The sequence below is a fragment of the Odocoileus virginianus genome, chromosome 2 (assembly GCF_023699985.2).
Source record: "Odocoileus virginianus isolate 20LAN1187 ecotype Illinois chromosome 2, Ovbor_1.2, whole genome shotgun sequence".
Lineage (NCBI taxonomy): Eukaryota > Metazoa > Chordata > Mammalia > Artiodactyla > Cervidae > Odocoileus > Odocoileus virginianus.
Window position 1 is genome coordinate 73917281 of NC_069675.1, and position 15906 is coordinate 73933186.

At 40.7% G+C, this 15906-nt stretch overlaps 1 long non-coding RNA gene across 3 annotated transcripts in view; it reads right to left on the bottom strand.

Moving 5' to 3' along the window:
• The window catches only part of LOC110140023 (uncharacterized), a 316293-nt gene extending 300590 nt beyond the window's left edge, over positions 1-15703 (bottom strand). For 2 of the 3 annotated variants that reach the window (XR_011490029.1, XR_011490030.1), the window contains exons 1-2: positions 15505-15703; positions 14356-14440 (exon numbers count right to left, since the gene is read on the bottom strand). This is a non-coding gene — a long non-coding RNA (uncharacterized lncRNA). Of the gene's footprint in view, positions 1-4117; positions 4286-14355; positions 14441-15504 lie in introns of those variants that run through there. The other variant, XR_002314645.2, reaches the window with a different exon arrangement.
• Between the last annotated feature and the right edge of the window lie 203 nt (positions 15704-15906).

The following is a 15906-nucleotide window of genomic DNA, read 5'->3' on the forward strand; positions in this document are numbered from 1 at the left end:
TCTTCTCTGATAAATAGGACAGAGGCCCGGCTCACATATTTTGTGCAAAACTTCACATTCCTCCTCTTCTTATCAAATACGGTAAGAAGTGAAGTCCAAGAAGTTCATGGCAAATCTGATCATGCCACCTGCCTTGTTAAAACCCTTTGTTGGTTACCCATATTCATATGGTTCAAACTTCTTAGTATGGCTAACAAAGGCTTTTCATGACTTACCTGATGATTACCTCTCCAGTTTCATCTCCAAACTTCCTTTTGCTAACTCCTTTTCTGATTCTCTAGGCACCTATCTAAACTCCTTTCAATTCTGGGAATGCGGAATTCTCAATATTTGTCTTCCTCTCTCTCTCCCCCTCTTCCTAGCTTAGGATTTACCCCCACCCCCAACCCCTGCCTCTCTCTCTGTGTCTATCTCTCTTATCTAAGAACACATAACTGGTGAATAGTGCTGCCAGCTAAAGAATCTATGGGTAGAAAAGGTATACCTAAACAAGTTACATGTGCCTATTCCTGGAAAACCTCTTAAAATGAAAGGCACCCAATGCTGTCATATTGCCATCAAATGACCACTTGGTATTTTCAAGGAACAGTGCTCATCTGGATGGTCAGCACTGGTCTCTGTTGCTGGCAAGATGGACAGCTAGCAGTACAATAGACAGGTCAGCCTGTCTATTCTGACTTGGGAAGTCAGAACTTATGTTATTGAACCCATGCATATCCTTCAGCCTGGCCACAGCCATAACTCTGTTCATATGTCTATTCATGTCATTATCAAGGTGGCTGATGACAAGGTGGCTGACATCAACTGGCTGAGTAATTCTGCCCACTTCATTGTTTTGTGTCTCTTCTGTGGCGGATGCTCTCTTGTGGGTATTAATGTGCACTAAACAAACTTCACACATTTGCAAATGGGAATTTCATGACAATTCCCATTGGACCATCTACATGTCATTAACTGAGAATTCTTTGGTCCTAACCTTTCCATCTGTTTCTATTCGCCACTGTCCAATTATAGAAAGTTTGTTATAAAATAGTAAGAAAAATACTAAAAAATGTATTTTATAAAAAGTGAAAGATCTTCAATTAAGCAACCAATTATCACTAGAATAATAAACTTTCCCAACAGTATCAAAAATTAGCTGATTCAAAATTTGAAAAATATAAGTACTTTTCATTAGCTTTAGACAGGCCACACAGTATCAAGAGACATAGCCCAATCAATACTTTTGTATATTTTGTCTCAATTTTCTTTCCAAATTTGTAAACACATATCAATTTGCAACCTAAAATATCAGACTCATGGCATAGATATTTTAAAATGTTTGACACCTCTCAAATAAAATGTTTATCAAGACACGAAGAATTAGTTTCTAAGACAATGAGTGGCGCTCCAACTATATTAAGTCAGAATTGAATTTACTGGAATTTTAAAACAAGACACTGATATTTCCCTGTAGATTTATTCCACTGTATGACATATATTGGAGATATTTGCGTTTAGTTTTCTGGAGCACACTTTAGTAAAATTACTACTAATATAGCTGTTAAAAGTATGCAGCGCGCACACACACACAACAAAAATCAATGCCCATTTATCAAACTTTTGAAGAAAATAGAAGACGATAAATTTAGTGATCTTATGCTCATTGGTTAAGTCATGGAAAAATTGTACAAGGATTTCAAGAATTATAAATTCCAATACTAATAAAGCTAAACTCCTTGAGAGAAAAGGAATGCATGCCAAATATTCAATAATCAAAGGCAAAAAATAGTGCAATTACACTTTCTAATTGATATTTACTCCATGTGAATCAAGTAACTTTAAAGGTCTGAAGAAGTTTGTGACCTAGCTGAACTTGTATGCAAATTTATGTTGCAATTGAAAATTTTTGTAATACAAATCAATAAAAATGATTTTACATATTTTTCCAATATGAACCAATAAGAAATTTTTCATTGTAATTGATAGTTATCTAAATTGTTTGCAAAACTATAAAAAAATCTCCTAAGAACACTTTCTGGCATTAATAAATTTAAAGTTGTTTTTCAATTTTTGCACTATCCTTTTGAATTAAGTTTTAATAATAATGAGTTGACACAATAATTCACTTCATCCTAACAATCATATTTGGGCTTCCCAGGTGGCGCAAGTGGTAAAGAACCTGCCTGCCAAGGCAGGAGACATAAGAGACGCAAGTTCGATACCTGGGTCAGAAAGATCCCCTGGAGGAGGGCATGGAAACTCACTCCAGTATTCTTGCCTGGAGAATCCCATGGACAGAGGAGTCTGGTGGGCTACAGTCCATGGGGTCACACAGAGTCAGACACAACTGAAGCGACTTAGCCTGCACAGCAATCATATTTATGAAACTGATACACATTTGCTTCAAAGTCAACCCAATTCTTTAAAAACAATAAACCAGTTTTGTCAGTGTGGATACAGATACTAAGGCAAATTATTCCTTTTGATAGTTGATTAAGTTGGCCAACTTTTAAGAATGTTTGGAACAACTTATTCATGAGAATCTATCTTTTCAACTGCAAATTTTATGAGATAAGTATATCCCATGAAAATGTAACATCTGCCATGAGATATGCTCTACGTACAAAACACATCTGAAGTACAAAAATCTTCTTACAAATAAATCTCACCAAATTTTCATATTCATGCATTGAGATCTTGGCTCAAATAAAACTATTAAAACTAATTCACCTGTTTCCTTTTAATGTGATTCTTTGAAAATGTAAATTATATGTGTGATTCACATTTTATATTGGACAGCACAGTCTAGAGCTCCTCAGCCCACACTGTGATAAAGATCAGGAAAGTTGACATGGCTCTGAAAAATATTATAAATGCATGCAGTTATCCATTCTATATCATGCAAATGTGAGCTGTTTCTGAACCCTGTGATAGGGATACAAGAGAGTCAGTCACCAAATCAATAGCTGCACACCATTTACCTAAGTCTATATTAATCTGTTCTAGCAAAGAGAACACATCTGGCAAGGCAGCTGTGATTGTGGCTACTGCTTTGCTGAACTTGCAGTAATCTACCATCATTCTCCAAGCTCCACACACTTTTTGCAACTAGACTCATGAATTAAATGGAAATATGATAAGAACCACCACCTGAAACCCTTAGAAGCTCTAAGTAGAATGCAAATCTCAACCATACTCTCTAGAATGCAATGTGGTGCTTGATTCACTATCTTGACTGCAGGGGTGCAGAGGGCTGAGGGATAGGTCAGAGGTTTTCTCTATGGTAGCCTTGACCCTAATATGGTAGCAGTACCAACTGCTAACTACATCAAAACAATTGTCTATTTGAGGATGGGAAAATGAACACCAGAGGACACCACATACCCCTATTCTAACAGAAGGACCATATGATTTGGGTCTCTGGGAATCAATAAGAACTCAAATCCTGTACAGACCAGTCCTTTGAAAGTCGTGGTATTCCTCCTTCCCCATAGTTGTACATGTAAATGATCTTAGATCTCTTTAGAAAAAGACTGGGGAAATAAGTTACTGAGCATGTATGCCATGATGCTACATGGTCCTTCTTCCTAGAGACTTGGCCATCTCTTCAGGCAATAATCTTGGTGCTGAGTGGACTTTAACATAATAGACCTGCCATGTTTGGGCATTTAGCTCAGTTATTAATTTTGAAAATAAGAGTTTCTTTACATGCAGCCAAAGATGCCCTTGGGCTTTCCTACTTGGCTTTATATTGCCTTTACTTATCTTCAGCTGATCATTATCTTTCTATAAAGCATCAGTGGCATTTGACAATAGCCATCTAATCCTATTACCCTAACAGAGACTATTTATACATCTCATTGGAGAAGGGCATGGCAACCCACTCCAGTATTCTTGCCTGGAGAATCTCATAGACAGAGGAGACTGGCAGGTTACAGTCCATAGGGTTGCAGAGTTAGACACAACAGAAGCGACTTAGCATGCACACACGCATGCTTTCATCTCATACGTTGATTTCAAAAGACCATGTTAAATCCTGCATGCTAGCACATTCCCTTCCACCAGTTCACCATCTCATTTCACCACTAGTGAAAATGTTAACAAGTTGGAGGGATACCTTTGACCAAGGGCTCTCTGTGCACCAACGATTGGGTCTTTATTGCAGCCTGGTGGCTTGTGATGGAAAACCTCATCTTACCACCTGCTTTCCTGGACCACTCCCAGTATCAATCTTCACAGGGTGGATTCTTTGGAGCAGATGTCAAAATGGAGAGATGGTGTTTTGGGTGGAAATTGTTGCTTCCTAGAAGAAGTGAAAATGGAGCTGGCCCTTAGAATGTAGGATTGAGACAGTAGAGAGAGAGAGAGAGAGACTATTCCATGTGTTTTGTTTTTGTTTTTAATGGAATAGGGACAAAATCAGTGCTTTGAGAACACTGGCATTTGAGATCAGGATAGATTTGAGGCTGAAGAAAAGTAATCAGAGACTGGTCACATGACAGTGAAATCAAAAGAGAAGGAGTGAAAAGGATAAAATAACAAAGAATTGCAAGGAAAGAACTGATGTGATCTAGAAACAACCTTAATGAGATAGAGAAAGATTTGGGACCGTATGTTTAGGATGATAATAGCACCCTTGAAAGAGAATGAGACTTTGGGAAGACAGATAATGGGTTGGGATTCCAATTGAGTTTGGTGAGATGGCAAAAGCTGTGCATTTCAGGAAAGGCGTTCTATAGGTTTGTCTCTCATACTAAGAGTCTAGATTCTGGGTCAGAGAAAAGAATGTGTTATATCAGTTTGGAAACAGACATTGAAGCCTGAAAGAAAAAACTTAGAAAGAACTTAAAGCTTGAGATTTGAGGTTTGGGGGACACTCAGTGAGGGACCAGAGGAGGAAAACAGGAGCTACTGATACAGGGAGAACCTACACATCAGCTGACAAGTGCCATGGGAGAAGGATTTCACACAGGCAGCTCATCAGTGAAGCAAACCTACTACAACTCCCATGAGCCAGTTTGCACAAGTACTACACTGATACTTAATTTTTCCCAATTAATTTTTTAATGTTTTTTCATTCATTATTTATGATAAATGTTGCCAGATCTTTGATTCTATCTTCCCTCAAGGTTAGAGTTTATTCCTTTAAATGCACGAAAAGAGAAAACATGTCTTTGCTGAGGAAATCTCTGAAAAAGATTTGGAGATAAAAATATTTTCAGGGTGAGTCTTCCTGGCTACTGCAACACAGGGTCTAGACACAGCATCATTATACCCTGATTTGAGGGGTCAATAATACAGCCAACAGTTTGTGCCTCGGACACAGATCCCCAGAGATGCTCAATGGGTTTGCATCCTTAATCGTTGAAAAGGCCAACCCAGCACCACAAAGTGATGGCTCCAGTTCTAAATATACAAAATACACTTAGGGAAACTGCTGCTGGTAGCCTCTTATTTTCACATTTAATAAAAGTTCGCACAACTAATCCTCTCCAAAAGCTCTAGCAACTCTCTCCTTCTAGCAGTTTTAGAAACCTTACAGCCATCAAAACCCACATATCTCAAATCTACCAGTCTCCACCTTTCTTTCCTAACTGTGTTCTCCAGATCCTCAGTCCAGGTCCACAAGATCTAGGCCTCTTCAACAACAGCCCCTTTTACCTTCCTGCCTCATGTAAAATGTGGCTTTTTCTTGAGGAACCACTTCTGCTTCCCTCCCATTTTGAAACAAATCATTTTTGCACATCCTTTGCTAGCTATTCAGTTCTATTTCTGGACCATTTCTCCGCTGTTTTCTTGCAAAAACCCACAGCCCCGTCTAGATTCGTGGCTTTCTGTTTACGGGTCCTTTTCTGCCCCTTATCCATCATCATCTATCCATCCCCATGTCATGTCTTAGTCCATGGAGACTAGGAGTTGGTCCACAGCTCCCTTCTCTACCCAGGCATCCCCAGGCCCAGGTGGACGGACTTCCGGCCGCGCCCCCACTCAGTGCCTGTCCCCTCCACTGGGCTCCTTCTCCATTTCTCTTCCCCATCTCCATCACAGGCAGTTTACAATTGCCAGGAACCCACTCCACTTAAAAAATATGTTCGATACTGCCCTCTGAGCCCAACACTCCCTTGCAGTGATCCCTCCAACACCTCCCACAGCCAATCTTCAATCCCAGGGAGCTTTTCAGTGTTTTCCCACCAGCACATCTTACACTCTATGGTCTTTCGTCTTCACTTAATTCCTTATAGAATTTAAATTCCATTGGTCTCATTTAGTTCCTTTCTTGACAATGTCCTCAACTGTCTTGCCAATCAATATCATAGTCTGGGCTACCATCATCTCTTTTCTAGACTACTGAAACAGCTAACTGATCCCATAGCTTCTCTAGTCACTCTCTAGATCTTTCTTAACTGCAAATCTGATCACAACACCTCCCTGCTTTCAATACATCAGCAGTTCCCCTATCCTAAGCTTGCTTACAAAGGCCTGCTTAATGGAGCCATGACTTTCACCTCAAAAGTCCTCTCTTCTAACTCCCCTTGACTGATTTCTGCTCCCATCCAACTGCCATACTCAAGGACTTTCAGCTCTGGCGTGCATCTCCTCCTCCCCTATCCCTCCCCCCCCCCATCTTTTCCTCCCTCCTCCCCTCTCCTCTCCTCCCCTCCCTCTCTTCTCATTCCTTACTTTCCCTCTCCTCCCTGCCTCCTCCCTCTCTTTTCTCCTCCCTAACTCATCACTTTCTGCAACATGGCCCCTCTTCCTGGAATAGTTTATTCCATCCTTGGTTCTATTGATGCTTCAGGTACAGACTCCTCCAGAAAGGCTTTCCTGGCCCCTAGCTATAATAACATAACTGGTTCTTGTCTTTCACAAACACTACTTTAGGTTATAACAGGTCTTGTTATCTGAATTAGAATTTCAACTTCTTAGCAGTGCTGTCTCCACATAATGGTCTCCCAACGCTCCCTTTGTTCTTGTCGTCTGTGCTCTTCACTCCTGACCCTAACACCCAGGCGCCTTCATGGCTCAGAGCAAACCACCTCTCTCACCTTCTCCTTCATCCTTCTTGTAAACTGAATTGCTCATATTTTCATGAGCTCATGCCTCCTCTTTAGCCACAACACACTCCTGGACATATCCTCAGTACACCAAGCTCTTTGATACCTTCATGTCTGCACATTTTTTTGCTTTCTGCTTAAAAGGATCTTGTCTTCTTCTCTTTACCTGGAGACTTCCAACTCAGCTTTGAAGATTTAGCTCAGATGTCAGCTCTTACATGAGTTTTGTTCTCTCCCCTGTGCTCCCTCAATATCCTGCCTAAAATTCTCTCAGAGCACAGGGCACTGTATTTCCAGGTTTATATGTGTGTTTCTCACTGAAACAATAGTCTTTAAGGTGGGAAAACATCTATTCAATTTGTATCCATTAGGTCTTGAGCATAGAGAAAAAGAGAAAAGGTTTTAATCATTACACCAGTGTGGTATGGTTCAAAAATGTTTTCTCAAGTCCCACAATTTTCATTGTTTCCCCAAATTCAGCTGAGCTTTCAAGCAATCACAATTGTCAGTGAATTACACATTAAAATGTATGTGCCAAATATTTTGCTTCTAACTAGTCAGTATTTATAGACAAAACAGTCTAAACTGTATTGTTTATGTTTTCATGAGGCCACAAGAATTTGCTAAAGGCAAAGTTGGTTGTTTTGACCATATATTTCCATATTTCACAGGAAGATGATGATACAATACCACTTTGCAATAAACCACAAGCCTAAGCAAGAATTTATTAGAATGAAATTGTTATTCTGCATGTTTATTATTTCTTCTCATCTTACCAAATCTAGTATCATCTGAATGAAATGTATGAAAAGGAAAAAGAAACCACAAAAAAATATTCGGCTTTTACTCTAGAATTTGATTAATGACTCTAACTTTCTTGGAAATGGTGTTATTTCACTAAAATATTAAAGCCTTTGCATTGTTATTTACTGAGGCTCAAAACAATACATTTCTAACTTGTATTTGCTTCCTGTCATTTGGAGTGAAATTAGTTCACTGAATCACATATCATTCTAGGTAGAAGCCAAATACACATTCTCAGTGGATCTAATTTGATCCCAGCCCTCTAATTTACAGAGTCTAAAATACTGGGGGAAGTCAAGGGGAAAGGTATGAGTATCACTGGAGAATCCTGCATTACTTTCACTGGAATTGATCAGAAAGTCAAAGGCAATAAAGTATTTCTTTTAATCAATGAGTCTTTGTTGGATGCTTATTAGGTAGGAGAAATGTACGTAAGCTTTATGGATACAACAAAAAAGAAGGGACACCCCCATCACTGTCCTCACAGAGCGGCCTGTCTAGCAGGGGTGACAGGCAATTAAATAAGAAGCTACAATGCAGTAGGACAAATGCTACTATAGGGGAAATATTGTGTGTCATAGGGGGACATGTAGTAGGGTATCAGGCATCTGAACATTTCCTGGCTCTCAAATCACTAGACGCTAATAGTATGTTAAATGCACTTTAGGAGTAAAAGGGAAGAATTAGGTTTTCAAAAATCCATGGTAGGTGTTCAAAATGTTTGTTGAATATTTGTTGTTGTTCAGTCACTAAGTTATATCTGACTTCTTGTGATCCCGTGGACTGCAGCAAGCCAGGCTTCCCTGTCCTCCACTATCTCCCGGAGTTTGCTCAGATTCATGGCCACTGAGTTGGTGATGCTCTCTAACCATCTCGTCTTCTGCCACCCTCTTCTGCCTTTGCCTTCAATCTTTCCCAGCATCAGGGTCTTTCCCAATGACTCAAGTGAATAAGTGCAGAGGCCTTAAGTCAAACAAAGGCAGTGTCCTTGGGTCACAGTGGCAATGCCTGGAGTCGGGACCAGTACTGTATAATGGCTTGGTCCAGAATACAGCAGTGCAGTGAAGAGTGAGCTTCTAGGAAGGGTTGAGACCTCCACATCACCCGCTTAGGGAAAAAGAACTCACTAACACAGCTACAAATGGAAAGTCAGTGTCCCATCTTTATCCTTCCCTAGAAGTAAGAGTCTACAGAGCTGACCCCTCAAGCTCCCCTAGACTTCAACAACTCGGGGGGAAACAGCCACCTGCATTCACAAATAGATTATCCCAAGCAGCCCAAAGGTGTTTATCCTACATTTTATTGGATTTACACTCACATTCGATTTCCCCAAAACAAAGATGACTTGGAATCCTAAAAAGGGATCCATTTTCAGAGCCAATATCTGAAAAACCTGTCAGGAGTACAATCCATTTTAGAATCTCTAAAGCTCTAAGACCTCAGTATATCACTGTTCTATGGTGGATTTGAGATTTGTAGTTTCTAGACTCTACTTAGCAAAAGGATCTGTGTCTCTGCCAGATCATTTAGCAAGTGTTCACAGCACTTCAATCTGTCATGGGTTGTGTTTAATAAGGCGTGTGCGTCCACAGCTACCCTCACCAGGCTGACTGGAGCTTGTCACCTGCTAGGTGGTTGCCATCACTCTTTTCCAATAAGACAGAAATGTGTGTATAATGAAGGGGTAGATAAGGGAAGCATTCTGCCTCAGTGGTGAGTTCCTGCTTTTTGGGAGGGATTCCAAAGAGGACAATCCACAAACTTGGTTGAGTGTATAGAAAAATGGACCGTACTCCCAGTGCTCTGAGAATTCTTCCCTATCTTCAAGTCCAGTGAATATTAAAGAGCCAAAACTTCAGAGGTGTTCAAGAGGCCATTTGGTTCAGCCCGAAGCATCCAGACAAATAAAAGTTTATTTCATCTTTGTATGTGTGGTGTAGGTAGAAGATAGGGGTATTGCTTAGAGTCAGACAGCAAATCAACAAAATGTTTGAGTCTAGAAACCAAGCCTCCCACCTGCAAATGGCCTTATCCAGAGCTCTCAAACTCTTTCAACTAAATCTCTTTCATTACAGACAAAGGTATACACATACCCCAAGAGAAAAGATTAGAACCCATACAGGTGACTTCAAGCATAGAATTTCCTTGAACTTACAAGTTGGAACTTTTTCAAAAAATTTTGTGAAATCTGTATTCTACTCATGAAGTGTCTGTTTGAATTAATATAAAATCATTTTTGCTTCAAAAAGGTGCCACATTCGTTCTGCTATCTTTGCATATTCCCAGGGTTATGGGCATCCAAGTTCAAGAAACATGTCCTGCTTCATGAAAATACAGCTGTTGGTTCTCTGGCTTCCTTTAGACATCCCAGCAGAGTCTTGTTATACAAATGCCATCTAGACCCATCTTATGAGAGGTATTCATGGTAGGACAAGACAAGGGAAAAAATCCCCTCTTTTCACATAATTTTTGCTTTCTAAGCTTAGTCCTCTAACCTGTAAAGTTTCCTAGGTCTAGGCCATAACACCTCTGACTTGCAAATGAAGATATTGAAAGAGTCATTACTCCTTGCAAAATCTATCCAAACAAATACTGGCTCCTCACCTTCGAAACTGGAACATAAGAAGTACAGGAGCAAGGTGGTTAAAAAAAAAAAAAAAAAAGCTGGTAAGTCTATACTGTTGTTGCTCAGTCGCTCAGTCACGTCTGACTCTTTGTGACCCCATGGACTACAGCACAAGAATCTTCCCTGTCCTACACCATCTTTCAGAGCTTGCTCAAACTCATGTCCATGGAGTCGTGATGCCATCCAACCATCTCATCCTCTATCATCCCCTTTCCCACCTGCCTTCAATCTTTCCCAGCATCAGGGTCTTTTCAAATGAGTCGGCTCTTGGCATCAGGTGGCCAAAGTATTAGAACTTCAGTTTCAGCATCAGTCCTTCCAATGAATATTCCAGATTGACTTCCTTTAGGATTGACTGATTTGATCTCCTTGCTGTCCAAGGACTCTCAAGAGTCTTCTTCAATACCACAGTACAAAAGCAACAACACTTCAATGCTCAGCCTTCTTTACAGTTCATCTCTCACATCCAAACATGACTCCTGGAAAAACCATAGCTTTGACTACATGGACCTTTGTTGGCAAAGTAACATCTCTGCTTTTTAATACACTGTCTAGGTTTGTCATAGCTTTTCTTTCAAGGAGCAAGCATCTTTTAATTTCATGGCTACGGTCACTATCTGCAGTGATTTTGGAGCCCAAGAAACAGTCTGTTTCGGTTTCCATTGTTTTCTCATCTAATTGCCATGGAGTGATGGGATCGGATGTCACACTCTTACTTTTTTGAAGATTTTTTGAATGGTAATTCTATGATTTGGTGAGAAACACAGCAACAAGAAGGTATTAGGGATACTGGTTCTATTTCCTAGGTCTGAGTCTATTCTCCTGGAAGAAGTAATATGATATAGTAGAAACTAAATTCCTCCTCAAATATCAATTCATCTGTTTTTTAAAAGGATTCCCTCATGTCTCAGCAGGTAAGGAATCTGCCTGCAATGCAGGAGACAGAGGAGATGTAGGTTCAATCCCTGGGTCATGAAGATCCCCTGGAGGAGGAAATGGCAGCCCACTTCAGTATTCTTGCCTGAAAAACCCCATGAACAGAGGAGCCTGGCGGGCTACAGTCCATGGAGTTGCAAAGAGTTGGACACGACTGAGCACAGCACACAAATTTATTTTCAATACAAATTATAGCCAGATATCTAGAAGAAGAACTACTTAGATGCAAAATATTGGACAGAAAATAAATGCATACTGTTAAGTTTAGCCATGAATGTCACATGCATACCTCATGTTCAACCCCAAGAGTTGTTTTTGAATGCTATGGTATTTACAGACACCACATACCCACCCCTGTAAAATTAGGGATTCTTCCTGCCCTGGAGCATTCCAGAACACAGCACCTGTGATGGTAAATTTTATGTGTATTTTATGTGTCAACTTGACTGAGTCAGAGGGTCCCCAGATATTTGATTAACAATTATTTCTAGGTATGTCTATGAGGGTGATTCCGGAGGAGATTAACATTTGAATCAGCAGACTTAATGAAGCAGATTGCCCTTCCCAAAGTGGTGGACTTCCTCTAAACAGCTGAAGGCCAGAATACAATAAAAAGACTGAGTAAGAAAGAATTCTCTCTCCCTCCATCTGTCTTCAAGCTGGGACATCAGTCTCCTCCTGCCTTCAAACTCCAACTCAGACTTCAACTAGAATTTATTCCATTGGCTCTCCTAGATCTCCAGCCTGCCAACTGCAGGTCTTGGGACTTTTCAGGCTCCAGAATCATGTTAGCCAATTCAATACATGCATAATAAATATAAATATTTAATATATACAATCATTTATATAAGTTTATATATATGTGTGTGTGTGTGTGTGTGTGTGTGTGTGTGTATTGTATATTCCAGAGAAGGAAATGGCAAAACACTCCAGTATTCTTGCCTAGAAAATTTCATGCACAGAGGAGCATGGCAGGCTACAGTCCACATGGTCATAAAAGTCAGACAGGACTGAGCAACTGAGCACATACTATATATTCCACATAGTTTCTCGATATACACACACACATATGTATATACATATATACACATGTACAATGAGATACAGATATATAGATGAAAATGTAGATCATTGGTTCTGTTTCTCTAGAAAACTCTGAGTAACAGAGCTCTCCACTGCCACCACTAGATGTGGATCTGCCCAGATGACTTGTGGTTACTGATTACATCACTGTTATTTTCTCACTTATAATTATCTAGTAAATGTCTCTTTTTCTCTCATTTTGAAATGTTTCCTTTAAAATGACAGCATTTTCTTGGTCTGTGCTATCTTATGACTGGTGAGTAACTGAGTTTCATGGCATGTCTACTACAAATAGACTTGGACCTCACAGAGGAATTTCTGTGTGTTTCTTAAGTTTAATAAAATATTATGCATATGCTTTTTTATGTTTTTGGCAAGAGTTCCATCACACTGGCTTGGTGTAGTTTATGCATTTCTTATTTTCTATTTTAGTATAGGCTTTACTCCTTGGGATTTCTATTAGTAATGCTGGAGGACTTGGAAAGGCTTTTAGAAGTAAAAGTTGTTATTGAAACCCTTCCACAATGCATAATTAAAAGGATGGCAGTGAAGGATGATACAGTACATTTAGTAGATGAGGCCAGTTACAGTGGCAACTTTAAGGAAAAGACCCGGCATTCTAACCCTTGCACTGGGGCTCTAGAAGGTCAGCCAGTTACCCATTACTCCACATATATCCCTGCCCAGAAGGCCACATGATCTAATAAAGAAGGCAAGGACTATTGGGCTCTCTCTCTAATGGGACCCATTCCAACGCTGAGAACAAAAGGATGCTCCCAAATAAGCTGGGGAATCAGCAAAGCTGTGCACAATGGGGCCACCAATGTCACCAGGCTTACCCTGTGAGCAGCAGCTCTGACTGCACAGGAGCAGGACTTTGTCTAGGATTCCTGGCGCCAGCCCGCCTCCCCTTCACCCCATCTAGGAGAGCTTTCTGCTTCTACAAGCACAGCACACACTCTGCTGAGGTCGTAGCTGCTGTGTACCCCTACAAGCTAATGCGGCAGACCTGGCCCAGGTTCTAAAACAGAAGCTCCTTCTTTTTTCACATTCCTTACCAAAACCCCAGCAGGAAAATATCACTTGAAAAAATCCTTCACCTTCTGGCCCATGTAGTCTATGACTATGAAAACGTTTATTGTGGCTCTGCTAAGAGGGCTCCCCTGGACACCAAGCCCTAAGCCCATGTCAGATTCCATACTTATTAAGTACCTACAGCACCGGGCCTTACTGTAGGGATGTAGCTTTGACACACATCTCACTGTGTGTCAGAGGTGTACAGGGTAATAAGACAGTCCCTGCCTTGGAAAGGAAATTGGACATAAGCAGATCATTTCAATGCAAAGACAGAGGTGCTAGAAGGCATACGGTGCTGAAACCTTAGATTACAGTCACTAATTCAGCCTAGAATTCAAAAATGACTTTCAGGACAGCAGAAAACCTGAACCGAATCTTGAAGGAATCTGGAAATATTAATGAGACAAGTGGAAGGCTTTCTTAACTCCCTCACATAGAACCACTTCCAATTTCTAATTCGCTTTTCCAAAAATAGTCCCCAAATGATGTAAAATCCAGGTCCCAAAGCCAAAGGGCATAGTGTGCTGGTTCCTGGAATCCTCAGTTCAGTGGAACTACTCTGGGATACAATCCATGAAATCACCTGCTTGATGAAGTTTACACCCCCACTTTCCTCCCCTAGGCTCCAACCACACACCCCCAAAACTTGGCCTCTGGTGCCTCATAAGGGCACTGTGTTCCCTCAACACCCCAAGAGATGAAGCTTCACCTTCTGTGAAGGAGGCAGGGATATGGGCAAACATCTAGTCACCTCAGAGGAATTTCTAGAAAGACAAAATATATGATGCTCACGTGCCCTGATTGAGAGAAGGATATTTTCCAATCTTCAGTGAATGGTTACAGCATCCAATTTAGGTTTTCAATCCCACAGCCTACCCTGCGTGGGAAGACAGAGAAAGAGCCTCAATTTCCAGGTTTATAAATGTCGAAAATGGGATATTCTCACTAAAATTGTGGTGAGCATTTATGTTCATTAAATGTGATTGCTGCAGTAATGATATACACCTAAAACTCCTTTAACCATTTAAGTGAAAACCTAGGCTCCAAGAAAACCCCACAGCAGACATTAAGATCCAGGTTTTTTTTTTTTTTCTTTTCCTTCTTAGCAAACCAATTACAGTGCTGGAGTGGGTGAAACACCCCAAGGAACAGTCTATATGATCATCTAATAATTGGGCCAATTTATAGTAGGTAACGGAGAAATGCTTGAAATTGTCATTTCTGCTGGTTAGGGCTGAATAGGAAAGAATGTGATTAATAAATAGCTTAAGCAGCAAACAGAAAGTACTTACAATGTACGAATGCTCTGGGGAGATGAGGTATTGAGACAATCATTATGATAAAGTACAGCCAGATGATAAGCTTAAAGAGGCTGAAACAACTGTTGAAAACGTCACATTAGGGGGACATTGCTGGCTGGAATTTATTATTAAGATTTCCTTTCAACCATATGGCCCTTCAACCATAAGGTCAAACATTAGGTCAAACGTTTCAATGTTATGGTCTTGTCAATCATAAGGTCAAACGTTAGGTATATTAAGGCGAACTGAAATCAAGGAGGATTTTTTTCAGCATGAATGACAAGCCAGGGTCCCAGAGGCAGGACCAGGTTAGAGCCTCTCTTCCCAGCTTCTGTCTAGAGGACAGTGCTGGACATCACTGCAGTAGCCTACTGACATAAACCCTAGCCTATAGCGAGAACGGGAGTCATCTGGGCGATGATGACCACAGGCAGGGTGTCCCACCATCTATCCAGGACAGAACCTCAGGCTCCCAGGAGCCTGCTTTTACCTGAACTGTTCCAAGAAATACAACCCAGTACTGTATGGATGCCTTCTTGAAGCAGCAGAGTACAAGTTTTAAAGGGACAGATGTCTGGCATTTAAAACTAGGCTCTTCCAATAACTTTAGATAAACTGTGAAGTTTAAGAATAAGTTTACCTGGCATTCCCTTCAGTAACTCTCTCCACTCTGTTTCTTCCTCAAACAATCTCTGTAGGGAACAGCAGTTGATTTTAACAACCAGGCATCCTTTCCCCTTCTCCTAGAAAACACTCCTCCTCTGGAGGACTTGCCTCTTCCCACAGAAAGGCAAGTCTGACAACACAGGTGGCACCCAAGGTGACATCGGTCCCTCTCGCCACAGTGATTGGCTAAGGGATGATGTCATAATGCAAGTCACATCCATCAGAAGCTTTCCTTCTGGTTTTACATTTGAGTTACAGTCCTAGAACAATGGCAGCCTGCAACTGACTATGGTCCTGTTCCCTCCCCATGATGCTTCATAGCAGAAATCTGTCTGGAAAGGAAGAGACAGTCCTGAATGTTAACCCCTTCTTCCTA